General features: G+C 35.4%; 1 protein-coding gene across 2 annotated transcripts in view; it reads right to left on the bottom strand.

The window, feature by feature from the left end:
* LOC134540858 (cGMP-specific 3',5'-cyclic phosphodiesterase) overlaps positions 1-15167 on the bottom strand; it is a 274843-nt gene extending 259676 nt beyond the window's left edge. For both annotated transcript variants that reach the window (XR_010076524.1, XM_063383866.1), the window contains exon 1: positions 14876-15167. The gene's annotated coding sequence lies outside the window, so the exon portion shown is untranslated. The remainder of the gene's footprint in view (positions 1-14875) is intronic.
* Between the last annotated feature and the right edge of the window lie 751 nt (positions 15168-15918).

Below are 15918 nucleotides of genomic sequence, written 5' to 3'. Positions count from 1 at the left end.
AACTCGGACACGAAATTCAAGATATAATTCTTTAAAATAATGCTGAGCGTGGTGAATATACGCATATTTTATTTTCAAATGCGTTTTATAACAGCGATTCACACGTAGTTCCCGCACTCGCCTCTAGAATTTGCTGCTGGAACAGCTACGTCGACAATCGGATTATTCAATTTGCAGAGCGAAATTTTAAACTTATAATGCAACCGTTCCGATGAAACCGAAAAAGTCTTGGAAAAAAAAATAAAACCCCGACTTCGGACCTGATTGTTGACATGAAAATTTATTTAAATAGCTATTGCCCATTTCGTTAAAATTCATCAAAAAAATAAATAGGGTAAATCCAGGAGATATGGACCACCGGGTGAGATGGACCGGTGGCATAGTTCACGAACCTGCTAACAGAAAGCGCCATGGTTGGTAGGAATGTGTCGTGGCCACTGTATTGCGCGTGCTGTGTTGTTTTAGTTCCTTTGTATGAGTAAATTGAGAAGATATTAAAAAAAATAGAAAACAGTTAGGTCAAAAATTTTGTTAATGCGAATGCAGTTGTTTCGTTGAGACAGTATTTTGTAATATTTTTGAAACATCATTCCTTACAACATGTAAACAAGCTAAACGTATCTTTGTAGTGTTCTGTAGCTACGCTGGGCACAACAGGGACGTAATGGCGGCCTGGTCCATCTCTCCCTAGCGATCGGGATAGATGGTCCAAAATAAAGTGGGAGAGATGGACCATCGTTTTAAATGGGCCTACGTATTATTAATGAGAATGCTATAGATTTGTAATGTCGTTTCTAAAAAAAACTAGTCACAAAACATATTGTTAAGTAATTTGTAGATTAATTTCCAAATTTTTAAGGTAAATTCTTCTCTCCGTTAGGCCTACTTAAAAAACAAAAATACAATATAGGCTGTATGCGGTAAAGCGAACACATTTGAGGCCCTAGTTACATTTATCGTTCCATCATATTATTATTTTTCGGCCACTTTTAAAAAGGATATAAATAATAACTTATGAGCCTATTACATGAAGTGTTCGTATTACTCGCGTGTTCTTGTTCGTATTTAAAAGTTGCGAAGTGCTCACTTTACCTCGTACAGCCTTTAAATTTTTTACAACTTTTTGTAGTCATTTGAAATCCTCATTGTTGGGCACGGAAAATGAAAAAAAAAAGATTGTACTTCACATTCAGAAACTGCAAACACATGGCTTTACACCATCGCGGGATTGTGTGCGGCCAATGGCTTTCCAGCTAGCCGAACAAATGAAAATTAAACACAACTTTGACCTAGACGCCCAAAAAGCAGGTTATGATTGGCTGCAATCGTTTCTGATTCGTAATCCTGAACTCTCAGTCCGAAAGTCAGAGGGTATTTCTAAGAATAGAGCTCTCGGAATGAATAAAACAGTTGTAAAACAGTATTTTGACCTACTAGAAAAAGTTTTGACTGAAAATGATTTGATAGGTAAGCCTGGGCACATTTAAAATGTGGACGATAATGGGTTGCAACTAAACAACACACCAGGAGAGGTTGTTGCAATATAAGGATTAAAAAATGTCAGCACTGTTACATCTGGAGAAAAAGGTGAAACCATTTCCGTTGTTTCAATGGCGAGGGCAACTACATTTCTCCCTTTTGCATTTTTAAAGGGAAGAATAAGAAACAGAAGTTCAGTGATGGCATGCCTCCGGGTTCCATGATTGCAATGAACGTGAAATCTGCTTACATAACCTCTGAATTATTTTTCGACTGGTTGAAACATCACTTTTTGCAAACAAAGCCTGCTGGAAAAGTACAGTTGATTCTTGACGGACACTCCTCCCATTGCAGCAGTGTGGAAATGCTTGAATTCGCTGATGAAAATGATATAATTTTGCTTAGCCTTCCTAGTCGCACGACCCATTTCTTGCAGCCACTTGACAGAAGCTATTTTAAATCTTTAAAGTCTAACTACAACAAAGAATGTAATGTGTTCATGAGGAACAACCCATTGCGGCAAATTACGAGACTGCAATTTGGCAAGTTGCTAGGATGTGCTTGGTCCAAATCAGCGACTGTATAAAATGCAGTTTCCGGCTTCAAGGCATGTGGAATTATTCCGCTAAACATGTCTGCAATACCAGACTACGTTTACCTGACACCTAGCGAAGATTCAACAATCATTACCCCTGACACAAGAGGTTCTAGTGAAACATCACTTTCTGAAGCTACTGAAACGAACTTAGTTCAACTACACTCTCCAGACATTGGTTTGACATCAAACCAAGAAGCAATCATAGTCACCGATAGGTCTACCCCTCCACTCGAATCTGCTCTGCCTATAAGACATTTCGAACAGCCTATCAGTGATGAATGCCTGGCGACTCCTGGAACTTCGTCAGGGCCCACCAGTGTCTCCGGAGTCAAAGAGGTCGACAACCCCACGCCAACAAAAATTTAAAACAACATCTCACCTACTCCAATCTTAAGAAAAAAAACTGCAGCCCGTGGTAAGAGTGCAAGTGTTTCGAAAGTACTAAATTCTAAGGATAATGTACAACGTTTTACCCAAGGAAAACATGACAAACTGAAGAAAATAAAAAACAAGAAGAAAGAAAAAGACGGAGAGAAGAAACTATCCTAACTAGAACTGTTAGGCCTACCAAACATAAAAAACCAAACACCAAAGGATTTTCTCAGCCAATTTAGTATGATGACAGTGATGATGGTGACTGGGACGAAAATGAATGTGTTGGGTGTAATGAGGACAACAATACTACAGAAAGTACAGAAGACTGGATTAAATGCACAGTGTGTTCTAGTTGGTTGGATGAGAATTGCACAAAGTACGAAAATAAGTGCGATGTATGTGGAAAAAAAGAACTAAAATCTTTATGGGTTTTGAAAAACTACATCTGAAAGAAGAAAGACCTTGTAAAACATGTTAATGTATAGGCACTGTAGACTTGTTGTACGTCAGAAACGATTTTTGTTTAATTGAGTGCTTAAATATGAATTTAAAGTTAGTCATAAATGATTAAATAGCTTTCTCAATGCTGGTCCATCTCTCCCATATAGGCTGGTCCATCTAACCCTAGCTATATGGTATAGATGGACCAGTACTGCAAAATTTTTCAACATTTTTCTTCTCTTTGTTAATGTAAATTTTCTAAATATACCTTTGTTTTTCATATACATAGTTCACCAGAATATCATAGCGAAATTTACTTCACCAATATCTAGACAAATAACAAAATTATAAGATTTTCAAAAAGGTGGTCCATCTCTCCTGGATTTACCAAATTTTCCCTTTGGTTTTGTGAACTTCAGTTCGCGCCAACCACCACAGTTAGCAGCACCGTGGTTGCAAATTTCCGTTCCGTGCGACTTCCACCGCATTCACAAAATTATTCCTACCAAAATGCCGTAAACAGAGAGCTAAGATTATATATATATATATATATATATATATATATATATATATATATATACACACACACACACACACACAAGGAAAGTTTCTGATACTTTTTTTGTAATAAATTGTTTTATAAATGTTTACCACAGCACTGAAATATTAAACAAAATTGGTCTTCGAGTTCCTTCATTCAATCATAGAACAATGCGACCTTTTCGAACGTATCACATAAAAATGAGTTATCAAAACGGTGTATAATGTAATTGTAATGATATTTTGAAAGATTTAGACCCTTTCAAAAGGGCAAAAATCTCAATGAAAGACATTTTGAATTCTTAATTTTCTTGTAGTTAAGATAATTTCTGATGTAAATAATTTATTATTGTTATTTCATTGATAATGAATTAATTTAAAATTGACAAATTTAGTTACTATATTTTTTTAAGTGTCTTTTGTCATGTGTTTATGTTTGTGTTGTCCCATTTTATTGTTGTGTTATTATTGTGTTTTGTGTATGTTATCGTTATTTTTTTTTAATATTTGTTAAGTGTCCACCTGTTAAAGGCTCTGACTGTTGGTAGACACTCAAATAATAATAATAATAAAAAATATATATCAAATATGTAGGTACATATTACAAGTTTTCTCCGACTCAAGTTAGGCCACTTCATCGCAGCCATAGACTAGACATGCATCTCGTATAAATAACCTACTTAATGAGCGGTAGAAAATCTTTGATTTAAGTCTTAGAAACATAATTCACTAACAGAAATGTCAAAAAAAGTGTGAGGTCGGCATTTCGAGAGACGTTACGGTTATACAATCCCGTTTATACTACTTACGTCCGAGTTCAATGCAGCTAGTTTTATTACAATTGATTGTAATAAAATTTATATTGTTTTTTTTTGTTTCTGAGCTTTGCATTTGTCAACCAACGTTGTTTCAATAACTTTAAGAGCTGAATTTGACAGTTCTTTCAGCAAATCTTTACTCATATAGGCCTCGCGCTTAGCATCCAGAATCTGTCTATATCATAGCATAAGTCTGTTACCACGGCATTGACCGGGAAACATTCAGTAGACAGATAAAAAAACTTTCCAAACTATTACAAAAAACATTATTTAGAATCCTGCTGCCAACAATTAGTTTGTTATACTACATTAAAGATACTGTAACTTTATGCAACACATGGCTATAGTTATTTTTGCAGATATGAAATAGGTTTTTCGTGATAATATTGAGTATTTCTTAAAAGAGCAAAATTTTATAGTTTAATAGATTTTTCTTTCATGCATATTTTTTTTTAACCATGGAAAATATAAACCGAGTATCCAACTGTATTTGATTTTTTATTCTTATTAATGTGCGCAGTTAATACTGGAACGCTTTTCAGGGAATGTGTTACAAATAACTTCAACTATTGGAGGTACCGGGACATCACAAAATCATGAATACCCGGGTAAGAATGAGAACCCAGTATTTCTGCCAACCCTATTTTGTGATGATAAATTTTTTCTCATGTAAATGTACAAATTTACAATTATATGTAATTTTACATGAATATTTCCGTTTCATTTACATACAAATAAAATTTAGAGTGTAGCCAGAATAGTTCCCACGAAATTTTGTCACCAAAGCAGCCCGCCAGTGTCCACGCGCGGTTACTATAGTTTTCGAACGCATGAACTTACCCACGAACGGCAAACGGGGATGTTAGCAATCGGCCATGTGGGTAAGGCGGCCAAACAGCCATTAAGGCTGAGCTTTGTTATGATAATTTATTTTAATGGGCGAGTTCACCCTAATAGCGGGACCAAAATTACACGTATATTCCTAATGAAATAAATTGGAAACACAAGTTACTGATACGCGCAGTTCACTTTTGCAGTTGAGGCCCACGAAAACGTTTACAGTCGGCATGCGTTGCTACACCTTTTTCATTTTTTTTTTTTAATTGGTTTGATGTAGGTACAAATTTTGAAAGCATCCATCTCTATCTCTCTATAATATTTCCCTCTATAAATATTACTATATTTCTCTATATTTATAAAAATCTCTCTTATATATATATATATAAACAGCTCTCCATACCGCTATAGGTATATATGATTCGGTAGATATATCTCAACCTATATCACGAATAAGTATTATCTCTCTACATCTTTCTATACAATGTCATATACAGAATACCATGAGCCTGAAATTTATTAATTAAAAGTTTTTCGCGAACTTGTCCATTCTTAAATTATAATCTTCGCCATTCTATAATAACAACATTTACCAAAAACACGACGATATCCGTTTGTTTGAACAGACGAAGGCAATCTACAAATACATGCACAACTAAATTTCATTTTTCAGCATATAGATTTACCAAGTAGGTAATATATTTTTGAAGTTTAGTTCTTTAAGGTTTCCTTTCCCTTTACGTTTCCGTTTTGCTTTCTATCGCGCGGCACGACGCGGCAGAATTATAAATAGAATAAATTTAGGGGCAGGCATTTTTCGCGAATAAAGCTGAACGCCTGTTGGACTGCAACGAGGTATACGCGCACCAGCGGTTTCTTCCTTGCGATTGGCGGCCGTCTGGGAGAGAAGTGGCTGCCTTGTTCGGCTGAGCCACTCAGGACGCATCTGCTTCCGCAATGAAAGACTGTGATTGGTGTTTCAACAATCGACATGTACCTGAAACAAACTCACCCAATCACGAAACACAGACGATGCTACAGTGTTTTAACTTTCAGCTTGCCTCGGAATCTTTTCGCGAAATTTGCATGACCCTAAATATATTCCTTGCGGGCCTCCAGGGCGCATTTTTTGTCAGGGTGACGTCACGGAGAACTTGTCTTTCATTGGCTGCTGAGCTTGTCGTGCCTATCGTGACGTGCCCGTCGTGGCATTGTGACTCCAGCTTAACATTAGATGGTTGAGAAATGAAAGTAAAGATGTGAAGCGAGTCCCTTGAATTCTTTCAAGAATCTGTACCGGTTGTTTTACGCCTAGAATTTACTACTAAAACAGGCGTTTTAGCCATTTTCACTCTTTTAAAATTACAGAATTTTTAAAAACGAAGAACGGAAACATAATTACTAGACACCTGAAAAATTCGCGGGTTCATTTCGTGTTATGCTAAAATTCAAATAATTATACCTTAGTGCTGCTTCTGTCATTGGTTCACTGTTAATCTGGAGGACTGTGGGCCAATTAGAGACCCTCACTCAAAGATGTGTCGAATCACAGGCCACCCAGTCGAGACGACTCACAAGTCAACAGCCAATGAACAGTTGGCATTCGCCAGAGTGTGTAGAGTATATTGGAGTCTATCCTGGAGGTCATTGAACCCGCGAATTTTTCCGGTCTCTAATAATTACTTATCTCTGCCCTAAGTGAGTTCTCAAATGAGTTTCGTAAACAAACATCAATCGGGACTCTGGACTCTCCGGTTAGTCTCTCGGGTTATATGGGTGTAAGTAGATGAATCAGACATAAGATTGATACACTGCTGTCGGGTTATGTACTGCTATTAATTATAAGCTTGTGGATTTGGAAAGATGTAAAATTTTCTCATAGTTCATAGTTACCTCAGAATATGCCGCAAGTTAAGGACAATACCACCTTAAGATATGGTATTTCAGCTATACCGTGAACTGCGGATCTCAGTAACTACATTCGTACTGACGTAGTGATGTCCTAGTTCTCGATCTTCCTGATGATGACTCAAGCTGTTCACAATGTCTACAAAGAAATTATTTAGTCATGGGCAGCATTTGTTAGTACGTATATAATTTTTTTTATAAAACAACCTTACTTATCAAACTAAATAGCGCCACATTAGTGAAACGCATCCTTTCGAAGCGGGTCGTTAATGTTTAGTAAATTTCTGTCATTCGATTTGTTGCTTGTACATTACAACTTAAGACCTCCGTTAAATCAAATATATGTCAAAATTTATTTTTTTGTCATTTTGCTTTTAGTGATCGGTCCGTTTGAGATACTGAATCCAGGCTGGCACGCAACTCAGGCATACGAATAAAACCAATAGAAAATTATTTTATTGCAACCACATCAGCCGCAGTAAACCCCACACACATACACCTTCAAGTACACTGAGTAAAGATATTTTTTTTTTAGTATGATTCAATAAAAGAAAAAGTGCATAATGATCACACCCAACTATATGTAGCCGAAACTTTTCCGAGAGACCTTTCCTCGTTTACCAGAAGTTTTATAATTTATAGAACTGATATCTACAGAATTGCTTGTAAAAGAAAAACCAATAAAACCAATATAAATATTTTTTTTTTCAACTACATGCAGCGGGTAGCTCCCGAGTTAGTATATGCTACTTAAAATTTCTCGGTAATAACGTTTCTAAATACAACACGCGTGTAATTAATAAATTAATCAGTGAGTCATCTTACAGTCTTAAAACTTCTAAATTAAATACGACCAAGATCAACAAGCATCATATTTACTGGGTTGTTAGTAATACGTGATTAGGCAACTTTTGGTTAAATATTATGACTAAAGAGAAAATTAAAAATAATATATTTATATCCTTGGAACCACAAAACCGATTCAAATAAAACTTTGTACACATCCTAGTAAAATACCAGTGTATTAAGGGAGAGTTATATAATTTCCATATGAACGAAATTGTGGTTTATAGGCCTACTGAAGAATGAAGTTCGTCTTTGGCGCATATGGAGTACCTCTGAAATTATCCCCACTAATTAAGGATGAAGAAGCGATATAGTAAGTATTTCACTCTGAAGAATCTATATAGGCCACTTAGTTTTAAATTGTACGAATTTTAAAAATATTTTAATTGCACTGAAATGTTTGTAGGTGAGTAGTTAGCTGATTTGGAGCATTTCTTACTGTTGGACTGTAAACAAGTGAAAGCTGCTATGCTGCAACCACTAAAAAATTTGTCAAAACATTACTAAGGCCGGTATTCCAAGACACAAAAATAAGCGTTTTGGTGATGAAATTGCTTCACTTGTAATTTTAACCGTATCCCTAGTGCACGATAGGACACGGCCAGTCCCTTATTTTTAGGGAACGGATGTTGGTGTCATATCAGGTGCCGATCTGTTGCCCGAATTCCGCGCAAGCGCAGAGCTCATCTTTTTTTTTTTTCGTCGATTTCGTCCAGGATACGAATCCGCGCCTGGCTCCATTAACCCGTATATAGTCACTTTCGTGATCATCTAGGGACGTACCATGCGTGTTGGTGTGCCAAATGAAACTTTGTGGTAGCGAAACTATCCTGGAATACATTCTGTATGCTTTAATGGTCATGACAAGAAAAGATCACAACTTGGAAAGTACTTGAATAAATTAGAAACGCGGTTAAATTTTTTTTTGTGCGATGGTGCTGCTATCTCTAGTATTTTTTTTGCCGTAATAATTGTATCGATTGTTGTAAAACGTCCACTAGAATGCGTTTGGAATAAGTTTCTAGCCTCGCGCAGGGCACCGTTTATTAAAACGGTTTGCCGATTTGTTCCCCTTACTGGTATTCGGTTTGGACACGTTATGGAATACGGCCCACTAGTTAGGTTACTGTTACGTTCCTACACGGCAGTCCTCATTTGCTACCTTGTACGAACATCTTGGAATACCGTTATAAGAGATAAAAATTCACATTGCTTAACGACAGGGCCGATTTAAATCAAAATTTAAGATTTTGTGGTGTTTAAGGACATATCTTTCACCATCTCCTTTTATTTTTTTATGAAAGTAAAGTCTGTATACATCGTATGCCAGATATTGATGAAAAATAAAACGTTATTGTTAATAGAAACAATGTTTGAGTTTTTTAAAAAAAATACAACTGAAGAAAATTAAAGTTATAGACATAAGTAGGGGAGAGCAAGGTAAAGTGACCAGGGCGGGCAAAGTGGCCATCGGCTGTTACTCCGCTGGTGAGTGCTGAAGTCTGGTGGCGAGGATGTGAAACATTTGTAAGAGACGCCATTAGTGTTCTGAGAGCACCCGGCCTGTCTGCAGTGAAAGTTATTTGATTTATTAAGGTTTTACGGTTTTTATTATTTCTGATGTAAGGTAAGTGATAATTACTGTTGGTATGTGTAAATGCATAGTAATGCCATAATTATTTAATATAGCCTAGCGAAAAGAGCTAGTTTTATACTTTATAACCACATATTAATAACTGTAGAAGATGTCATAGGTTTTTTCCCCCGCTAGTTTTTCTGTAATGGCGTCTCAGAGGGCAAAGAGGCCAGGTGCTGGCCACTTTGCCCGACTACATGGCCATTTTACCCGACCGTATGTTAACTTTGCCCGAACTGTATACTTAGCTCTATTTATGTATTGCTAAATGATAAAAGAAACTATTGAACATTTTAATTCTTTTAATCTGCACTATAAATGTTTAACGTGTATGGCAATGTGCATGTGTTGTTTTCGTGTAGGCTACGACCTTACACCAAACTTTGTCAGCAGGAGAGGCTTGGCAGATAAAATGGCAGTATCTCTAGGACGGCTCACATTTCAGAAACAAGCGCAGGTGGCCGGAAATGTTATCCCGTGATTTAGTTTCTTTAAGTTAAAAGAAATTAGCATTACAAATATCGAAGTGTTGCCTACAATGGATAGCATATCTAGAAGCCTGATTGGCGGTTACGGCCAGGACAGGCGGGCTTGCAAGAGGCGGGAGGCCACGTGACCCCACATGCGCAGAGCGCTTGAGTTCAGCTCATACTGAAGTTTCTCCGTAACAACCCTGGGAGAGTTGTTACTCAGTTCCAAGTAAGTAAGCTCTTGGAGAAGCTTTTTTACGAGCAGCTTTGCCAGCTACAGCTATTAATGGATTTTGGAAATGTGGTATTGTTCCGCTGGGCCCTAACATATTTTCCGACTCCGATTTTTTCGCTGCAGAACCATGGATATTTCATTGGCCAATGTTAATCCTGCAGAAGTTTGCAGTAACGATGATGCAATGTCTGATGGCGGTGAATAAATAGCTCAAGGAAAAGATGTAACAGTGGGTGGTGTAGTTGATACAGCTGCTGGTAGTGAAGGTACGATGACTGACGGTGAATGTACAGCTGCTGATGGTGAAGATACAGCTGATGTTGGTGAAGGTACAGCTGCTGGAGGTGAATACAAAGTTGATGGCGGTGAAGATACAATTACTGGAGGTGAAGATGTAGAAGCTGGCTGTGAAGATGGATCAACTAAGAGTGGAAAGTCCAAAAACATTAGCAAATGTCTATATAAGAGTCCAGTGACGGGTTCTGAACCAAGCACATCATTTGCAATATCTCCAAGAGATATATTACCTTTGCCAAAATCCAACATCACCAAACGCGAAACTAACCGTAAGAAAGGTAAAGCAGAGATTCTTACTTGGAGTCCGTACAAGAGAGAACTTTTGGAAGAGAAGTCTGTAAGGGAAGGCCAAAATAACAAAAAGAGAACCAAAACAAGCAACAAAAGTCAAAACAAAACATTAACAAATCTCAAACCCAAAAAAAATAGAATTGAAATGATGAAAAAACCTGCCAAAAGTAAGCGACGCCTTTTCAACGAAGAGGACGAAGGTGAGAGCGATGACGCTGACTGCTTATATTGTTTGGAAGCATATTCAAACTCAAAAACAAATGAAGTGTGGATTAGGTGTTCCGGATGTCACCGCTGGGCTCACGAAGAGTGTGCTTGCTGCGAAGAGGAAAATGGTGACTTTTTATGTGAAGGCTGTAGCCGCTAAACTGTTTAAGTTATGTTTGATAGGTTAGGTTTTAATTTTTAATTGTTTCTTGTTTAAGTAAAGTCAAGACATTTTATTTGAAGACACTTAAAGCTTTAGCACTCTGTTTGTTAACATAGTGTAAATGCAATTGCTTTTTTTTTTAATGATGTTTTGTTGGGTTTTCAGTTCGTAATATTATTTTATTTAGATATTGTGGAAACATTTAATTTTTTAATTCTATCTCCTGAACTTGCTAACAAATTGTATATACACACCTTGGTTTTATATTTATTATTATAATGAGTTGTGTTAATGTTTTACCTACTTCGGGTAAAATGGCCAGTCAATGGCCACTTTACCCGACATATGCGGGCGTAGTGGCCATTTGGTACAATTAATTTAAAAATTTAATAAAAAAATAATGGTTTGCAAGACATAAAGAAATTTATACATTTTTTATTGTACAAAAACTATATTATATGAAGTGTTATTTTATATTTCAATTTTAATTACAATATAAAATTTATGTATCGTTTTATCTTAGGATGGCCACTTTACCCTGCTCTCCCCTACATTAAACATTGAAAACAATAAATATCCTTTGAAATAGATTATGATCATGACAAAATAAAAGTTTATTCTCTGTCTGTTGAGATAGTGGAGATTTAAATCCATTATAGTCATTAGTCAATAGTCGTAAGTGCAGTGAGAGAAATTTATGATTAACCAAAAACTACATATGTATTAACTTAAATGTAAATTTTGTTTTAAAATATTTTTCGTGTTAAATCACTTTAGTTCACTTGAAATAAAATAATAATAAATATACATATATTTGGCAGACAAGTCTTTTTTTATTCTTCATTGCATTTTATTCAAGCTTAAAATTTTATTTTTACTAGTAATTTTACATTTATTTGTAAAAAACTTAAATAAACGTACTAACACACGGGCCTATTTTTGTGAAAGTAAAGGAACACTTCAATATGCGTCTTGAGTACTGTGAAATGATTCGTATGCAAGTGTACAAGAAATTGCGTACTAACTATATTCATATAAAGACGGGTTTTTTTCCACAAGAAATCTTCTGCAAGTCCAGTATTAGCATACAAACAACTACCAAGAAATTAAATTTGTAATATTAGTTTTAACATGTATATTAAACATAGTGCAACTTCAGTAATTGTGCATGTGGTATTTAAACGTGTTTTTAAAATTAAAGTTAAAATAATTCACGGTACTTAAAAAATTTCCTGCGATAATATTATTTTGAGGGAAGGAAGGCGTTGAAATAATATATATTTATCTAGCTAAGCATGTAAACTTGTAATGTGTGCACTGGCCTCAATAGTTCTTGCATATTAACACTTTCATGTTCACTTTTTTTGTACTGAATATTTGTTTTTGCCTATTTGCAAATTATATTACTGAACGAATGAATGCTTAGTATTTAAATGTAGCCTTTTCTTTGTGGCTTATATCTATGTACATTTAATTAGTCATTTGTCATAGAAAAACAATAGCTGAAATATTTTATTAAAACCTAGACGTTCCGTTCTTGTTACAAAACTTGTGACTATGGTGTTTTTTTAAATAAATCTATAACCTCTTTTGATAGTTTGTTAGATAACAATGCTTACTTATTATTTCCACTATTTAAATTAGACCTAGCAAAAAAAAATTAAATAAAAATATATATAGTTTAGGGCTACCTCAGTATAAATAAAATAATAAAATGTAAAAACTGTTACCTGCCAAGTATTTTGCAATAAAAATATTCTGTTGTTTAGTGGCCCACAAACAATGTGTTAGCGAAATATTTTTTTTAAAAAAATCCGGCACTATATATCTAAGACGCAAACAAAATTAATTTTCTGTTGTATAAAATTATGCCATAATTTCTTCGCTGTTATTTACATAAAATGCAAAATTTTAACTACTCATTAGAACTGCTACAACGAAATACATATAAGTATTTTGCTCAGTACAAGAATTGCTTTCATTCAGATATTAAACTAAACCAAATACCTTATCTTCTTGTTATTACCAGAAAAATTATTACATGAATAATTACTCTAAGAAATAAAAACAAAAAAAGGCCTAAATGATGTTTAACTGCAAAACATTTTTATTACTTGGACTGACTAAAAGCTCAGTGATATTTTTCTAAGGTTCTGACAGTTAAGTGTTTTCCTGTTTTTGGATTTAAGGAAATTCAACTGTTATTGACATTATGAAGGAGAGTCATAAACTAATCTAGTGTATACGTTTTGTATAATGTTATTGGAATAAACTTAAATTCCCTGTTTATTGTTTAAACAAAGCTCCTTGAAGTATCGTTCTTAATTATGATACGTAAACGTGACTAATATTGGAATGCGTTATGCACAGCAGACGTAAAATAAAAGAAGAAAAAATTTCATTAAGAGAACTTCTCTTCTTGTATGCCGATACTCCAAATAATTATTAATAAACTGCTTTAATATTGAGACAGATATTTTGCTGTACAATATATTTTTGTATTATTCATACAACCAATCCTTGCATACATTTTATCAAAAACCTCCACTATAGGCTCGAAGTTTGTGAGGAAACCGTTCGCGACTAAATCCAACAAAGTTTTGTTAAGCTGCAAGTGACAGACATGGGTTCAAACCCTACCTCGAGCATGGTACATGTGTTACTAAGGAGTTAAGTATTTCGGAAAAACGAGATTGTTTATTTATTATTTACTGATATAAGGCTTGTTTCAATGGCATACTCCACAGTGTTTAAAAAAAACGTAAAATACACTTTTATTTTTAGTGTCCTATAAACTAGAACCTAAGCGCCTGAAAAAGTAAAATCTATTCAACAGCAAAGCATTGCCATGAGCTAGGTTACTTAAACCACAATAGTCTGTTATTTTTTGATCTTTTATAATATTTTGGTTTGGATATCTTGTAATTTTTTCAATGAAGAATTGACACATCAAAAAAAAGCTAATCATATTTCGTATGTGTCTGTTTTGTTCAGAACATTAAATAGGATAAAAAAAGGCCTTAACATATGTTTATGCACTTTAAAAAATAAAAAAATATATTGTAATGGTTCCTAATTGCGTATCCAGTTTATATTAAAGTGTTACAGTTCATATTATAACAATTAAAAATATTTTGACTATGGTAAAATTTCAAATCACAAACACATTTTACTGGTTACTTTATTTTGATATTATACGATTAAATACATTTGTATACGTTATACGGAACAATTGCTACCTGTAACAATATTACTTAACGCATATAAAGTTTGTGCCAAAGCTTTATAATGCATATTCTCAAAATTAAAAATGTTTTGGTAATCTTACACAAATACATTCAACTCATGACTTTATTTTAATTTTTTACGTATAAATACAATCGGAAATGTTACACAGAACAATTTCTCCCGGCAGCTATGTTCCTCAAATTTTGATATATATTTTCCAAATCAAATATATTTTAGTGGTTAAACAGCTCTGCATCACATACACAACAAATTTCATACTTTACTTTAGTATTTTATTATAAAATACAACTGGATACGCAACTACCTAAAAAAAAAAAAATGATGTACACGATTTAAAACCTTCCACATACAGAGTTTAGGTTGGCATTAACTTCAGAAATCGCCTAATCACCGCAGACTTTAATTATGGCGGAGAAATGTACAAATAAAAAAAAATGACAGTTTTATCGGAGGTTTGTGACGTCAAACATACATGCATGACTCACCTCGGGATGCGAAAATCTAGCGACCCTGCTGCAGCATTGAAGTCCAAGGACGTATCTTTACACCGGTGAAGTTCTTGAAAGATGAAATTTAAAAATAAAAAAAAATGAATTATAAAATCACGTGGTTAGTTTCGGGGATCGTCGCTTGTTGTTATTTTTTTTTTTTTTTCCCCGGTCGACGGCGGGCACGGCGAGGCAGAGCCCCCGCCTGCGGTCCCCGAACCACACGGCGGGTTTACGAGCGAGTTACGAGCGCTTGTCTGAAGCTCTTCCTTCCCGGGGCTCACGCTAGGCCCTGCGAGCGCCTGTCGCCCAGGCAACCCGCAACACACGGGATCTTTCCCTCCCCTCTCTTCGTGGCTAGCTTCGCGCCGGCCCCGTTGCCACCCCTACTTTCCCCCTCCCCGGGAGTCCACCTCCCCACCCCTCCACCTTCTGATACTCCGGGACGGTCCGCTGCCACCCCTACTTCCCCTCTCCGCGCCAGACCTCCCCCACCCTGCCACCTCTATACCCCCCCCCCTCCCGCCACAAACAAACAAACTCCGTGACGGTCCGCTTCCCCCTCCTGCTGAAAAGGTAAACGTTGCGCTCACTATAATTCAATTCAATTTTTAATTACTTTGCCGTTCGTACCGAAAAATGCCTCGCGGTGATATTTTCATATCACCTTCCACTCCCTTCATTATATTTTTTCCCCTCTCCCCATCAAATGCACATGTTTATAATATACATAAATCATTATATATATGTATATATATATACATATACATATATACATATATATATTGACACACGTCAATGCTGGTTACACGGTATGTCATAAAAAAAAAGCCCTTCAATAACGGACAAACCAAAATAAGAAAACGCAAAACCACACAAAAAAAAAGAAATGGGGCAATGTAAGTTAAAAACATAGAAATTAAATATTATATTTTGCACCTAAATATAATATAGACCAAAACTATTTCCCTCACTTTTTATTTATTTATGAATAAGTGAGGGTAAGATTTATTTCATTTTAAAATTTTAATTCATAGTAC

The sequence above is a fragment of the Bacillus rossius genome, chromosome 17 (assembly GCF_032445375.1).
Source record: "Bacillus rossius redtenbacheri isolate Brsri chromosome 17, Brsri_v3, whole genome shotgun sequence".
Classification (NCBI taxonomy): Eukaryota; Metazoa; Arthropoda; class Insecta; order Phasmatodea; family Bacillidae; genus Bacillus; species Bacillus rossius.
This window is presented reverse-complemented; position numbering and strand designations above follow the sequence as displayed.